Genomic DNA, 17844 nt, shown 5'->3' on the forward strand with positions numbered 1-17844 from the left:
TTGCTCTCATCATATTCTGCAAAAAAGATCTTCAATCTGATTTTCCTGAGGAAATGTAACACTTCAGTTTTAGTATCTACAGGGTCTTGCATAACTGTAGGTACAAACGACAACCCTTTACGGAGAACTGCAGTTTCTACATCAGACAAAGGGTGTTGAGACAAATTATATATAGGCATTAACTCCAAGCTCGTATTATTGTGACTCTCATTGTGATTCATCGTCTGTACACTCTCTGACGTGTCCTGAAGAATCCCTGCTCCTGATTCTGTGGCATCGGTGTGCCCCATCCTCTTCGAAACCCGCGGCCCCTGGGCCTGCCTCTGTCTAAAAAAGGGGGTGGGTGTTGGTAGGACTGAGGATATTGATAGTAGGGCTGGTATGTCGGGTAGGTTTGGGCGGAGGTACCTTCTCCTGATTCTGAGTCAGATGAAGAAGTAGAAAAGGTTACAAATTTGGTACGGGATCTGCCTCTATATTGCAAATTAAGGTTACTTGGATTATTATTCTTGAAGAAATCCTCTTTTAGATACGGGTAAACCCACTCTAGTTTGTAGTTCTTGATGTCTTTCACTACTTTAGATGTTTTCAAATTAACTGTGTGGGTTTTAAAATCCGCCAATGTTTTTTCGATAGTTTCTAACAATGATTTTGCATCTGTTATAGTTGTATCGTCTCCAATTTCTTCTTCTAATCTCTTAATTTCCTTAAATTCCTCTTCGCTAATCCTTAAAGCAGTTTGGATAGATAACACAATCCAATCCCGGGAACACTTAGTTCCTACCCCACTAAAATCAACCAAGTAAGTTTTGTCGTTTATGAAAATCACGGGAATATTTTTGACCTGCAAGCCTGCAGGTATGGTGTTGGATTTTAGATATTCCAGTAATACTTGTGCATGTAGTTGCGTCCTAGTGTTCTTTTTTCTAAGTTGGATCAACCGTTCACCTTTGTCTGAACTCAGGTTAGTTAGTCCTGCAGTATCTACTCCCAAAAGTGATGGTATCTGCTTCAATTTGTTAATGTCCTCCTCTGAATAACTCACCATATAGGGCTCGGACATCCTCAACAATAATGGCTAAACCACAGCACAAATCATACATCAACATTCACTAACAAAAAATTGACATATAACAATATTAACAAAGAGGAAAGAAAATCTGTCTCTCAATAGCAAAACGTCGTACCTGTGAAAGCAAGTGTATAACTTGTTATCCACATACAATGTGTTATAATTTGAAACGAACCTCACACTTAACAAAGTGTAACTAAACTGGTCAAGAACAACAGGGCTATACCCAAATCACCCTATGATACCTGGGTATAAGGGACAATATATATATATAGAAAAGGGAGTATCACGGAAAAAATATACATACAATTATTCATAGAAAGAGCACATTTAATTACCCTTTCAAAATTATCAAATAATCAAGATAGAATACATCTGGCGTCATTTACAGTATATCACAAGGAAACAGGCGTTTATACAAAGAAAGATACAGACACATATATCACATACCATCAATACAATATATAACAACAAACAATTAACCCAAACAAAAACATTTTTTTGAGAGTGTCCCCTTACGAGGTATCAGGCGGACCACTCGGAGGTAGTCAAACTAAACAGTGGGGAACACAAGCAATGAGGGCAAATATAACCCGAACTTTGTTACATGTGTCCCAGCGACAGTCTGTAAATCACTGAAACTAAAGTGACTCCTCCATCCAATATCTGTCGACGTGACCACGTTTCAGCCAAAGTAAACTTCAGGCCTCTTCAGGACAGGGGTTAAATGGCAACTAAAACAATAAAGGGGGGTTCACCATTAAAATATTTACAAGGATCTGGAACTAGGGGTGATAACCAAGTCGTGCGCACAAGCCCAGTAGCCAACAAAGGAACAAATTACACCCTGTGTGCCAACGTGATTTATAAAGAGAAGAAGGAGATAAATATTAGTCATACAACGCAAGGTGCCTAGGGATATCTAATAGCAACCCTTACCCTAGTGTGAACAGGCATTAATTAAGTGGAGACAAAACTTCCGATAAAATCTCTTATATAGCCACCATCCTGATGTGCTATATACATGTGCCCAACTAAAAACCTTATATCCCTACACGTACAAAACCTAGATACACTCACATGTATCTTCCAGATTCAAATCCAAAATAGGCTCACTAGCAATCGATGGAAATGTTCTATAAGTGAGGAGAAAATGGAGCAACAACGTATCACCGGGGCTGCTGGGGAGGGGATTTAATATACATAGGGAATACTATCGTCACATACATCAAAATGCACCTACCTAGTAGAAACTTAATCGCGCTTCATAACTTTTCCTTCGGCAGTGATCAGAGCACCGTTTCTCCATACAGTTTCTATAACATTAATGGAGACAACTATTATATGTGCTTGGGAACAGTCCAGCCCGAACTGCCAAGCCAGGTCCTCCCTGGACTGGAAACAAGCATCCTAGGACCGGATTCGGGGTTTCACCCCTCTTCCGCCAGGAAAGCTTGAATCCAGTGGCACAGTGAGCCCGGGACCCATGTCTGGGCATACCCGGCGCACTTAGGGCAAGGAAGCAAAAGACACACAATTGATGGACGGAATGCAGAACAAACCAAAACATTTGTCATCCCGAGTGAGACGGGTATGCCCAGACGTGGGTCCTGTGCTCTCCATGCCACTGGAGTCAAACTATTATAGCTAATGAGGGGTGAAACCCCGAAACCGGTCCTAGGATGCTTGCTTCCAGTCCAGGGAGGACCTGGCCTGGCAGTTCGGGCTGGACTGTTCCCATTGGGCACAGAGTCAAGACTGATTTGCATAAGGCTGGGTTCAAACTGGAATGGCATGGTGAGCAAAAAAAATATGGACTTAAGCACAGATCTCTGCACTGGGTTGAATGTATGATATTGATCTGCATTCTGTCCATCAATTGTTCTTTTTGTATTTGTCACCCCGAGTGGGACGGGTATGCGCAGACATGGGTCCTGTGCTCTCCATGCCACTGGAGTCAAGCTATCCTGGCTGATGAATGGTGAATCCCCGAAACCGGTCCTAGGATAATTGGTTCCAGTCCAGGGAGGACCTGGCCTGGCAGTTCGGGCTGGAATGTTCCCATTGGGAACAGGGTCTAGACTGATTTGCATATGGCTGGGTTCAAACTGGAATTTCATGGTGAGTAAAAAAAACGATGGCTTTAGGCCCAGATCTCTGTACTAGGGTGAATGTATGACATTGTTCTTCATTCTGTCCATCAACTGTTCTTTTTGCATTTGTCACCCCGAGTGGGACGGGTATGCCCATACGTGGGTCCAATGCTCTCCATGCCACTGGAGTCAAGCTATCCTGGCTGATGAATGGTGAATCCCTGAAACCGTTCCTAGGATGCTTGGTTCCATTCCAGGTAGAACCTGGCCTGGTAGTTCGGGCAGGACTGTTCCCGTTGGGCACAGGGTCAAGACTGATTGGCATATTGCTGGGTTCAAACTGGAATGGCATGGTGAGCAAAAAAACAATGGATCTAGGCCCAGATCTCTGTACTGGGGTGAATGTATGACATTGTTCTGCATTCTGTCCATGAATTGTTCTTTTTGCATATTACCCTGCCAGTCTCGACATTCAAATTACAATATTGTCTACAACACCACCAGGGAGGCAGATATGAAGTGTTAGGGGAAGGATTTGTGCATGAATACCGGGAATTGCCTTTCAAGGTTAGATGTAGGAATGGGGACACGGAAGTTCATCTCAGTGGGTCAGGCTGTGAGAGTTGAACCCTGTAACATTGATCTGGTGACGGTTAATTCCATGATTACTTGTTTCCATCTGCCCGCACAGTTAGGTAGGCAATGCCATGGCCTTTGATAAATGTTTCCAACATACCCCTTGATTCTCTGACAAGCTGAAAGCCATGCTTTTTTAAACGGATGTGGCCATAACGTTTGATCACCAGGTTGCCAGTTCTTCGTCAAAAATACAGCTGCTACTTCATGCTAACTTCCCACTGCATTTTGGGGAGCTAGTACACCGTATCTTTAACATGTCTAATATGAAGGGAATAGCACTCTTTTTAAAATATATTGGATCTGCAGTGGTTAGCACCTTTCAGACATTTTTCAGAGTTATTCCCTCATTCATACACTCTGGGCTGGAATGCGTGTTTGGAAGTTTTCCGCTCCACAATGGACGTCCCAGTTCGAACTGGAATGGAGACAGCACTGCTTGTGCTACAATGCTGTGAGTGCATGATACACTGCCTCTGCACACCTCGGCTTCAAGAACTGAACGAGCATTGGTTCTTAACGGTTAGGCCTGTGTGACCTCACTGCGTACAACCTATATTTCGCTGCCTCTTGTCCAGTCATGAATGCGTGCTGGATTTCTGTCTGGGGTTGCAATTGCTTGCTCCATTGGATATTGAGGTGCTGATGGACTCCTTAGAGTCCATGGGCATAGTTGGCCCCAGCGTATTCCATTGCTACTAAATGCATTTTTGGCCACCCTGGGATGCTTTGGCTCCTAGAGAACTGGATATCGGCTCTGCAGAACATTTACAGGATGTAGTTCCTCCCTCAGCAGCTGCTGTGGGAACTGGATGGACCCACCTTTGCTCTACAAACTTGTTTCAAGGTGCGCCCCCTGGGAATGTCGTCAGCAGTTGCTGGCAGCAGCAATGTTGCGAATACCATTTGGAACATGTTAGACTTGGCATCTTTTGGCGTGTTTCCCCTGAGTTTTTGCTTTCTGCCCTCCTGGTTTTGACTGTTTTTGCTGGTGTAGTGTTCACTTTTCTCACTGCTGATCAGTGGTAAAGTGCACATGCTCCTGTTGTGAATTGTGTTATGGATTGGTGTTTCCATGATTAGATATTTGATTTACTTGTTAGTCCCTAGTAAAGTGCACTGAGTGTGCCAGGGCTTTTTGATCAACTGTTACTAGTGGGTCTGCAGTACTGATTGTGCCGCCCACGCGAGTAGCCTTAAAAAGGTAACTAAGACCTGCCATTGCAGAGTCTGTGCGCAGTTGGTAACTGCCATGTCGATTTGGCCAGTGTACACACTTGCCAGTCCCTAACCTTTCCTTTTCATACATGTCAGGCACCCCTAGGGAAGGCCCAAGCTACCCCTGTGGGCAAGGTGCAGTGTAGGTGAAAGGTAGGACATACCCTGGTGTGTGTGGCATGTCCTGATAGTGAATCACAGCCCATTTCATTTTTCACTATTGTGAGGCTTCCTGTTTCCCATAGGACAGAATGGGAAGTTTGTTTATAACATCTTATAAACATAACTGGCCCTGGGAACTAGGTAGGGAAATAAAATTTAGTATGCCTGAACTCAGAATCTAAAGATGCATCTTTTAATGAAGGTGATTTTTACATTATGGTGCCGATTCCGATCCTGGAGAAACCGGGTACGAACCGTCGGACGGAGCATTTTCTCCGTCCGATGCGTACCCGGTTGCAACAATATACAAACATGGAAGTACGATTATCACGGAAATACAATTTCCGTACGATTCGTACAAAACACCCACTGACGAAAATATACAGACAAATGTGATCCAGGAAAGCGCCGACGTGACGTCGGGACGCATGCAGCCTGCGTTTCATGAACCAGGAAGTACGATTCGTACCGATGTCATCCCGCACGGACAATATTTTCCGGCAGCCAAAAACTGCCGGGAAATCAGGACGACGCGAACAAGGAGTACCTGGACGCGACGGACAGACATGGACCCGAACCTACGTGTCATCCCGGCCCTCATAGCAGTCGACCTTCTCTACAGGCTCCGACGCAGACGCCGCAGAAGGTCAGAACAACAAAGGGGGGGGGCAGGAGCAGGGGCAGGCCACAAAACCCCCACCCAAGTCACACAGCACACATGCCCTGGACATACCTGACCCCCCAGGCCCTGGACACTACGAGGGGGTGGGGGCATGTCCAGCAAATCCAGCGTCCGCCACAACGGAAGTGGGTGACGACGCGAACCGGCAACACAACAATACAGGTACGTCCCGTACCCACGCCTTAAGAGCGTGGGTACGAGTCGTACCATGCCCACACCTACATCACCCCAACAATGGCTGGACGGCCCGTACCCACGTGGCAAAGGCCTGGGTACGGGCCGCGCAAGCATTCTACAGCGTGGGTACGGATATGTACGGACCGTACCCCCACCCGCGTATGTATGGAGCGTACCCCCCACCCCAACAGTGGACATACGCACCGTAACACCAGCCCCGTATGTATCGAGCGTACCCCCCACCCCAACAGTGGACGTACGCACCGTAACACCAGCCCCGTATGTATGGAGCGTACCCCCCACCCCAACAGTGGACGTACGCACCGTAACACCAGCCCCGTATGTATGGAGCGTACCCCCCACCCCAACAGTGGACTTACGCACCGTAACACCAGACCCCTATGTATGGAGCGTAACCCCCACCCCAACAGTGGACGTACGCACCGTAACACCAGCCCCGTATGTATGGAGCGTACCCCCCACCCCAACAGTGGACGTACGCACCGTAACACCAGCCCCGTATGTATGGAGCGTACCCCCCACCCCAACAGTGGACTTACGCACCGTAACACCAGACCCCTATGTATGGAGCGTAACCCCCACCCCAACAGTGGACGTACGCACCGTAACACCAGCCCCGTATGTATGGAGCGTACCCCCCACCCCAACAGTGGACGTACGCACCGTAACACCAGCCCCGTATGTATGGAGCGTACCCCCCACCCCAACAGTGGACGTACGCACCATAACACCAGCCCGTATGTATGGAGCGTACCCCCCACCCCAACAGTGGACGTACGCACCGTAACACCAGCCCCGTATGTATGGAGCGTACCCCCCACCCCAACAGTGGACGTACGCACCGTAACACCAGCCCCGTATGTATGGAGCGTACCCCCCACCCCAACAGTGGACGTACGCACCGTAACACCAGCCCCGTATGTATGGAGCATACCCCCCCCACCCCAACAGTGGACGTACGCACCGTAACACCAGCCCCGTATGTATGGAGCGTACCCCCCACCCCAACAGTGGACGTACGCACCGTAACACCAGCCCCGTATGTATGGAGCGTACCCCCCACCCCAACAGTGTACTGCGGACCCTATCACCATCCGCGTATGCATGGAGCGAACCCACAGCCGTGTATGTTAGAAGCGTACATATCCTGATATAGGAGGGGTGGGTGCCTAACACTCCCAGCAGTGCCCAGACACAGGAGGGGTGGGTGCAGATTCCTCCCAGCAGTGGCCAGACACAGGAGGGGTGGGTGCAGAGTCCTCCCAGCAGTGCCCAGACACAGGAGGGGTGGGTGCAGATTCCTCCCAGCAGTGGCCAGACATAAGAGGGGTGGGTGCCTAACACTCCCAGCAGTGGCCAGACACAGGAGGGGTGGGTGCAGAGTCCTCCCAGCAGTGCCCAGACACAGGAGGGGTGGGTGCAGATTCCTCCCAACAGTGCCCAGACATGAGGGGTGGGTGCCTAACACTCCCAGCAGTGGCCAGACACAGGAGGGGTGGGTGCAGAGTCCTCCCAGCAGTGCCCAGACACAGGAGGGGTGGGTGCAGATTCCTCCCAACAGTGCCCAGACATAAGAGGGGTGGGTGCCTAACACTCCCAGCAGTGGCCAGACACAGGAGGGGTGGGTGCAGATTCCTCCCAGCAGTGGCCAGACACAGGAGGGGTGGGTGCAGATTCCTCCCAGCAGTGGCCAGACACAGGAGGGGTGGGTGCAGAGTCCCCCCAGCAGTGGCCATGGAACGAAAAGGGTGGAGTACCCACAGATCCAATTGCCACAGATGTCAGTCAGGTGCACAAAGACCCTGCAGTACATGTACCACATGTGTGCAAGGCTGGAGGTACACACATGCATAGTGCCTAAAAGAGAACATGTCCACATGAAGTCATGTCAACAGTCTACATACACAAGTACAGTGACCACCAAGGATGGCACAAATGATGCAGGTGTAGACATCGCTCAGCATGCATGTGCAAAGTTGAAGGAGTCCGTCGCATACACAGCTAATGTAGACACAGCTCAGCAACACATATTGGAAACACCCTGCAGGGAAGATGTCAGGTTACACAGAGGAAGGAACACACCTTGGGACGATGTCACCATGCAGTAACTGCGTACATTAACAAAGATAATTAGGCAACAGCTTGTGATGGCACACAGATACCAGTGTGCACCCTATGACCAGCACAAGACTACATTTCCCACACACCCAACACATTATCACCACCCCAAATCATGGAGCAGGTCCACCAACAGCAATACCAGATAAACAGCAGTGTTCTATTGAAAAAACAAAAATTTGCTTTATTCAGCAGGATGTAAGTCATGATCCTTATAAATGTCAATATATACAAGGCCCATAGGGCAGTCCATTACTCCAATGTGGATGGGGGACACAGTGGGACGCGTGTCCCCTAGCTTGCCTGCACAGTCAGACTCCTTTGTCTTCCACAGGGGAGGGGGCATCATGTGGGGGGGAAGGACCAGGCACCGCAGGGACAGGAGGGCCAAGGGTAGGCGTCGTGGGTGCAGGGACGGATGACTCCACCACAGGGGGTGGGGCAGCACCAAAGGTGGAGGTCAGGATGGTGCTGCACACCTTAGCAAGGTCCCCCAGTGTCTCCCCTGCACCCGAAGGAACCACAGGCCCCAAGGAGGGGGGGGAGGAGGGATGGGTCGCAGTGCCACTGGGAGAGGGTGTGGACAGGGGGGGAACTCAACTCCCCTGCTGGTGTCCTGCCTCCACCGCTTGCGGGGTGGTGCCACACTGGGGCTGATGGACAGACTGGGCAGGACTGACCCTGTATCCAACTCTTGGCCAGGAGAGCTGAGGGGAGGGGATTTGGAGGGAGTGGATTTTGTGGAATGCGGACTCCCACTCTGGCTGCGTTTCTTACGTTTGCCACCCGACCCAGTGGGTGTGCCTACTCCACCCTGTGTGTGCATGCCAGGAGGTGTGCGTTTGACCTTCCCTGGTGGTGTGGTGCCTGTGTCTGTTGTGGTGGGTGCATGCTGACGTCTGGGTGTACGTGGGACAGGCATGGGAGTGGGAAGTGTGGATGGGGCAGGGGTAGGGGCTTCGACGAAGCGCTACAGGAGACCCACTGCTGCAGTCAGTGTCGAGTCTATGGACCTCAGCAAGTTGCGTTGGTCAGCCTGCGATGATAAAATGCCCTCCAAGTATGCCTCCATGTTATTTAGCACCCGGCTGTGGCCATGGAGGACATTAAGCATCGCAGCCTGACCAACCTGCAACTGCCGCTGGATGTCCACAGACTCGGCATTGGCGGCAGCAGTGGAGACAGGGGCAGGGGGTGCAGTGCCTGGCAGCAAGGAGACACGTGGTGACCGAGCACGTTGGAAGGGACACGAGCAAGTGGGAGGCGGCTGATGGCAATGGAGGGGGCGGGGAGAGATGTTGTGCCGCTGTCAGCTGCTGGAGCAGCCTCCGCCCACTCGGAGAGCTCAGCCTCGGACCCGTCAGCTTCATATTCTGTGGTGGCACTGGACAGGTCCTCCGCCTCACTCCCCTCCGCCTCAGTTCCACTCGATGTGCCAGCCAAGATGTCACTGCTGGCACTGGTGCTCGGTCCCTCCGCACGGTCTGTGCCGGTGTCTCCATACGTGTCCCCCGACGATGCTGTGGGCAAGGTGAAGAGACAGGAATTAATCAGACACCTGTATACATATGTCACATGAGTCAAATCTACATAGGTCACAGTGCATAGCCTGAAAAGAAAGATGAGTACCATCTACAATACAAGGTACATATGTAGGCCCTGCAACACACAGTTGGTTGACCCACCATGCCACTGAGAAACTATGGAGAGCATGAGACAATAGCAAATAACATGATATGGATTTGGACAGAGGAGCCAGGCTCTGGGGACAATCAAGCACAGCATCTGCACCACACAGCGTTGCCTTAAAAAGGGATGAGCAGGAACCATCTCCATGAACTTTAGGCACATGGTGCAAAGGTAATACTGAAAAACATGCCCAACATGAATGGGTCACTGCACCTTGAGTGTATGTCCAGACAAACATCACACACTGGCCAGACCTAGCAAGGAGACTTCAGGTTTTGACATGTAGGCCTTGCCCGCACCAACCACCCCCTACATGACACCATTTTTTGAGACAGAGGAAGCACTTACATCTCGTAGTCTGGGATAAATACACATGGGCTGCAAGAAATCCATATTGGACACAAAATACCCCTGGTGCGCATGTACAAATATATCATTTACACATGGGCATCATCTGATAATTGTACCAAGACACACAGGCACTGGCCCCTGTGAGTAGCAACAATGAAAATTAGGTCAGCCTGTACAGTGGACACATGTAGTACACTTCACGTAAATATAAATGGGGCCAGGGTACAATGGCACAGAGCACAACCTATGCTGTAGACACTGAGAGTGTCCACATTTTGTGATGACACACATGATACCTAGGAAAAGATGCCCCAGGGGACAGTAGTGGCCACACAACTCCATGGTCCTGAATGGTAATTACTGCAACACAGGCCACCATCCCTGCACTCTGCGTATTGCACACTCATGCACATCATATCACAGGCCACACCATAGGAAATGCTTGATGTAAGGCATTACACTTGAGAGACATACTCCCATGTCTGGACTCAGCATCAGTGCCAACTGACATGGAACCCACAAATACTGAACTGGACAGGGCACAGGCAAGGTCCCAAAACCTGTTACACACCACCCCCACACATGATGCTACAAGCATAGGTCACGTGGATAAACTGCCAGTCTAGATAACCTTGTGAAAGAGTGACTATACACTGACCAGGGAACATATGGCAAGGAGGGGAATGGAGGCAGGAGAGCACCGCTATACTGTGGGTAACAGGTTCTGCACAGCACATTTAAACCCTGGCAGTGTATCCATGCAACTGCGCACTTACAAATGCTGGTGACACACAACAAACACACATGTACCTACCCCCTTCCTGCTGCTGCTTCTCCCGTAAGCGCCTGTCCATGTCTGGAAAGACCACCGCCAGCACACGCTTGTGGATGTGGGTCAGACGACGGCGCCCACGGTTCTTATGGGTCTCAGGTGAGTCCCCCAGCAGGACCCGTGCGATCCTCCGCGTCCAGCACCGGATATCCTGCCAGCGTTTTCTCACCTGGGCCAGGCGCCGCTTGCGACCCTCCGTCCTCCTCACGGCACTGACGGCGTTCATCCAGATCTGCTTCTTGGCAGAGGCGCCTACCTGTGAGGATGAACAAGTGACACTACATCAATATACCTGGCACATGTCACAGAGACACATATTAGAACAAAGTAGATGGTTTCAACAAGGCATAGTATGCAGCAAAAGCACTGCACCTTTGTCATAGGGACATTATCCTCTGGGGAAGGGCAAAAGCAGTACGTGCCATTGAAAGTACACAGGTTGAATGATGGCAACGACACAATCAATGATCCAGACTCACACTGTGCATCACAAGCTACACAAGGATTATTTGCTACACCTCAAAGCAGTCACATGCCACAGGCCACTAACGCTACCTCAGCAGAGTACACAGACACACACAGGCACAGGACATTCACCTGCCATTGGCAACTGCAGCTACAAACCTCAGTCTGCACATGTGCCACTAGACTGGGTGGGGTAACAGGTGTGGGGATGGCTCATCACCGCAGACACACATCACTGTTCCCTGCGCACAGCAGATGGCCAGGGTATACCCATCCCTCATGCAGCTGGGGTGCGACACTCCACATATGCACCCACCCACATGACAGGGGACTTACACACACACTGATGTCCAGGGTACGAACACATCATGTGGACACTCTCAGCACAGCTGCACGACAAAAACACACATCTGTGGGTACAGTGACCTGTCACACTGGGGTGACCACAGAATCACATGAGGACTGTAGAAACAACATTCCCAGGAGGATTAGAGAGGCAGAATGTGGCATGCACCATGCAGTGATTGTCACTGTGAACACAATGCAAGTGAGGACAGCAGACATGCACCACAGCATGTTCTGGCTGGGAGACATCAGGCATTCCCACCCCTGGGACCCACTCTACAGTACAATGCATGTGTGTCACACCTGGACACAATGCCAGAAGTGACAGTCACAAAAAAGGGACACAGTCTGTGCTAGTGCACTCAACACTCACCTGATACCCTGGCCGGCCATACAGCATGGGGTACTGTGGGAGGATCACATCCAGCAATGCCAGATTCTCCTCCAGGGTGAAAGGCTGGGCCCTCTCCACAGACCTTGACATGGTGCCAGGAAATCACGAGCAGCAGCAGTGTAGTTGAATCCAAAGATGTGCAGGCAAGTGCTCTCTCATGGGACCTGGGTGCCTTTTATCAGCCTTGCTGGCCTGTTGCATGCACAGGAGTACAGAGTGATTGGTCACTCACATTTGCATCCTATGTTTCCACCAATCCCTTTAAACCTACCCCTGTGAGGGGGTAGCAGTTTTTTTACAAGTCAGCATGATGTAACGTCAACAACCACTTTGCAACAAAGTAGATTCTTCCAAACCGACTTTTGCAGGCCAACAGATTCTAAAAATTCAAACTTTCAACTCCGTCTCCATGGCAACCACCAGTCATCTCTGGCTTTATACCTGTCCCTCATGTGTCCTCTATGTAATTATGATATTCACACACAGGTACGGTGCGTTCCGGGGCCCTAGGGCACCCCTAATGCATAGCAACGGGCTGTACACGCGTTTGTACGGTCCGTATCACTATGGGTACGCATACGCGAGCAGACCCATAGTGAAAGGGAGCGTACACGCGTCTGTACGGTCCGTATCACTATGGGTACGCATACGCGAGCAAACCCATAGTGATAGGGAGCGTACACGCGTCTGTACGGTCCGTATCACTATGGGTACGTATACGCGAGCAAACCCATAGTGATAGGGAGCGTACACGCGTCTGTACGGTCCGTATCACTATGGGTACGCATACGCGAGCAAACCCATAGTGATAGGGAGCGTACACGCGTCTGTACGGTCCGTATCACTATGGGTTTGCTCGCGTATGCGTACCCATAGTGATACGGACCGTACAGACGCGTGTACGCTCCCTATCACTATGGGTCTGCTCGCGTATGCGTACCCATAGTGATACGGACCGTACAGACGCGTGTACGCTCCCTATCACTATGGGTTTGCTCGCGTATGCGTACCCATAGTGATACGGACCGTACAGACGCGTGTACGCTCCCTTTCACTATGGGTTTGCTCGCGTATGCGTACCCATAGTGATACGGACCGTACAGACGCGTGTACGCTCCCTTTCACTATGGGTCTGCTCGCGTATGCGTACCCATAGTGATACGGACCGAACACACGCGTGTACGGCCCGTATCACTATGGGTAGGCCTAAGGCTGCACTCCCATAGGGATAGGGAACGTACACACGCCCTCAGAGCGTATTTACGGTGCGTTTCACACGTGACAGTGGTGACAGGCAGCAGACAGACAGGAATGGAGCTGACATACTTGTCCAAGGCTGGACATCAAGGCATTGTGTGTGCAGTACTACATGTGTGGGGCACAGGTGTGACAGGCTGTCGTGTGGCACATTAGTCCTGAGTTGTGAAGGCAATAGATGTATGATGAGATGTGTACAGATGGCATGTGTGATGGGGCACCATGTGCCAGACATGTCCTTCACTCCTTTGACATGTGTGCATGTGTAACAGAACACTTGAGAGAAGCGTCACTGGCATGGCACAGTCAACAACACACGCAAGTGTCCCCTGATGGCCGCTACAGGGGTTGCCAGACCTGACATGTGACTTCCCGCGTTGCACGATGTGACTATGTCATGTATGTGTGGTGTGTTCCCATGAGCTTGATGTTGGCGTTCCCTCAAATGCATCAGCAGTTGATGCAACCAACATGTGTCTGTGTGTAGAGGGCCATGGCACACTGTTACGCACACCAGGCCACATGTGTGTCAGTCATGACATGTACAGCTTCATCGCAAGGTGTGTGGGATGTCCTAGTGTTATGTCACGTGACCTGTGGCTGTAGTGTTCCACTACCTGTCTCTGCAATCAACATCCTTCATCTGCTGAAATGTGCATGTATGTCACTCCTGTATTGCGTCTGGCTCTTCACTGACACTGGGCCACAGCTAGTCCCATGCCATGTGATGTGGAGGTCCACAATGCCCGTTTGTAGCTGTATCTTGGTAGGAGTGTCACCTGGCAGCCATACGTGTCCAGGGCATGTAGCACATACCTGACTCGGTATGTTGCATATGTGTATTGACAGATTAACATGTGCTCAGTACATAGCACTTGTTGTAGTAGTGCACTCACTCTTCCTTCTCACTTCCAAATTACTGCAGGGCTCCGCCTCGTCCCCGCGCAATTCTGGACTTGGCTGACATGCAGGAGAATGACTGTATACGCTGCTACCGCTTCCCCCGACCGTTGATTGAGGAGTTGACGGCATGGCTGGCACCACACCTGCAACCGCTGCACAGGTATCCTACGGCACTGACACCCAAGCTGAAGGTAATGGCAGCCCTACATTTTTTTGCCACGGGTACCTTTCAACATACCATTGCTCATGTGGGTGGGATGTCTCAAACTATGTTTAGCCGTGTGCTGCATGATTTTTTAGAGGCCATGTTGCTTCACCTGGATGAGTTTATCCATTTCCCAACTCCAGAACAGTTGACACATGTCAAGCGTGGATTCTATGCCCTGGGAGGGATGCCCCATGTCATTGGGGCCATAGATGGGACACATGTGGCTTTGGTACCACCACAGGCAGAGGAGGTAGCGTACAGGAATCGCAAACACTACCACTCCATCAATGCCCTTGTGGTGTGTCTGTCCAACATGGTGATTTCACATGTCTGTGCTCGTTTTCCAGGATCAGCACATGATGCCTACATCATGAGGCATAGCAGGGTGCCTGAAATGATGACGCAGCTGCGCAACGAACGAGCATGTCTTGTTGGTGGGTACACTCTGTCTGTCCTGTATTTTGGGTAGACTTCCGGCACAACTGCTTCTCCTGACCTACTTTGTCCATGTTGTTTCCATGTAGGGGACGCTGGCTATCCCAACATGCCATGGCTGATCACACCTCTCCGCAACCCCAGCATGCCGGCCCAGCTCCGCTACAACAACGCCCATGGCCGCACAAGGCGAGTGATAGAGAGGACTTTTGGGCTCCTGAAGAGCCGCTTCAGGTGCCTCCACAAGACCGGTGGCGCCCTCCCATATGCACCGCTGAAGGTCTTCAAAATCTTCATGGTGTGCTGCATGCTGCACAACATGGCAGTTGAGAAAGCTGTGCCACTCATCCTGGATCAAGATGATCAGGACCATCCACCCGTGAAGGACGAAGGGCTTGGCTATGTTGCTAATGATGTGGAGGATGTGGAGCCGCAACAGGACATCCGGAGTGGGCTCATACGCGACTTCTTTGCTTAGTGGTGAGTTCCAGTGTCTGGTTGTGCACGCATTGGTCCTTGTGTGGCATGTGTTGCAGTGTGTCTCCATCTGCATGTATGCCACGTGAGTCAGAGGTGTGTTTGGATGTGTCACTTGAGTGATGGTGCAATTGAGGAGTGGTTTTCCAGAGTCATAATTGTGACCTAGCATGTTGTCATCCTTATATGTGTTGAGTACATGCACATGCAAGTGGATGTGCTTCTTGTGGCTGACTTCTTGTGTGTCTCTCCTCCCCAGGTACTTGCGCATGGCGTCTGCTGGTTGCATTGTTGTGGCACTGCTATTCCTCATGTACACGTCATCGTGTGCTGACTCAGCGTTACACGCACGGACAAGTTTGGAAGTCTCCTTAGGGTAAGGGATGCATCAGGGGTGTTTTGGGGGTGGCAGTTGTTTACAATGTGTGCACACTGCTCCTGTCGATGTTTGGTTCCTCTGCAGACATGTAGCATCACCATGGGACACATGACATGTAGCTCGCTTCACATGATTAGATGGTCAGACTTGTTGACAGTCATCTGTGATGGGATAGTGGATTGTGATGACGGCATCAATGTATGTAACACTGCCCTTGTAAACATACGGTTTGCATTGGCTTGACATGGTGTGGGACTACCACATCAGAGGATCAATGGTGTATGGCAGCCTCTCCGTGAGCAGCAGGGGGTGTTTAGCTGTTACCCGTCACTTGTGTGCCAGTTCCATGGATTTCAAGCATATGTGGTGCAGAAGGGGGGTGCCAGTGTTGGACCCACATGTTACTCCACATGGCCTGTCCATGTGGAATCAAAGTTGCCTTTGCATTCCGCAATACATGACTAATAAAGGTGTCCCTCTGCCTCCAAGGTGGCTCTTCTCAGACAATGCTGGTGTGTTTCCACGGTGCATACGGCATGTCTGGCATAGTTGTCAGTGATGGTGCCTATGTGTCTATGTGTAGAGTAGCAAGATAAAAGCTGTTTGTCAGGGATTAGAATCTGTATTGTGCATGATGACCATGACAGTGTAGGTATTGTGACATGTGCCATCCCCATGCATCCAACGTTGGGCAGGCCACCATTCTCTGCATCCACCTGACTCAAGCTTGCAGCACATGGTTCTGGCACCTGTCTACACATACCTGGGAGCCCCCCAGGACACTCCACATGATCCCTGACCTCTGCGCATGACTGTTGCTGTACTCAATATGTCGGTCGGCACAGTTGTGCGTGCATCCCCTGAGCTGGTTGGGCCCATCACGGGTGTGTATGGTGCTCCATGTCGGTCTTGGCTACTACATTGTGACCCATGTGTGTCCTGTGGCAGACTCAGGCCCCAGGGTATGGATGGTTGAAGTGATTTTAGAACTCAGGCATGGTTAGACTTTACAACACACATGTACTGGAATAATGCAAAATGTAGTCATGTTCTCTTGATTGTGAACAATTTTATTTGTGTTGGGGTACGTGTTGGGGGGGATGACAAGAGGTGCTTTCCGGGTGTGTGGAATCCAAAGTTCCCACACCACCCAAGGGTGATTTGTTCTCCCTGTGTCTCCCTTTCACCCTCCCTCTCTGTCCCCCTCTCCATCCCTCCCTGTGTCAGCGTCCTCCCTCTGTCCGTCTCCCTGTGTCTCCCTCCCTCTCTGTCCCCCTCTCCATCCCTCCCTGTGTCAGCGTCCTCCCTCTGTCCGTCTCCCTGTGTCTCCCTCCCTCTCTCTCCCCCTCTCCATCCCTCCCTGTGTCAGCATCCTCCCTCTGTCCGTCTCCCTGTGTCTCCCTCCCTCTCTGTCCCCCTCTCCATCCCTCCCTGTGTCAGCGTCCTCCCTCTGTCCGTCTCCCTGTGTCTCCCTCCCTCTCTGTCCCCCTCTCCATCCCGCCCTGTGTCAGCGTCCTCCCTCTGTCCGTCTCCCGGTGTCTCCCTCCCTCTCTCTCCCCCTCTCCATCCCTCCCTGTGTCAGCATCCTCCCTCTGTCCGTCTCCCTGTGTCTCCCTCCCTCTCTGTCCCCCTCTCCATCCCTCCCTGTGTCTGCCTCCTCCCTGTGTCCGTCTCCCTCTGTCTCCCTCCCTCACTCTCTCCCTCTCCCTCCCTCTGTGTGTCACCCTCTGTCACCTCAGCCCAGCTTCCTAGGCACACACAGTTAGCAGGTCTTTGAATGTCCCTTGGCTTGTTGATGTTGGTTTGTTTCTGATCTCCAGGCACCCATTGGGTGTAGTGTCTGTGTCTGCGCTGCTGCTGTGGTGGTGTGTGCTGCCACTCTTTCACAGTGTTGCCTGTTCATTAGCTGCTGTTGTGTGCAAGAAGTGCC

This window comes from Triturus cristatus, chromosome 4_2 (assembly GCF_964204655.1).
Source record: "Triturus cristatus chromosome 4_2, aTriCri1.1, whole genome shotgun sequence".
In the NCBI taxonomy this organism is placed as follows: domain Eukaryota; kingdom Metazoa; phylum Chordata; class Amphibia; order Caudata; family Salamandridae; genus Triturus; species Triturus cristatus.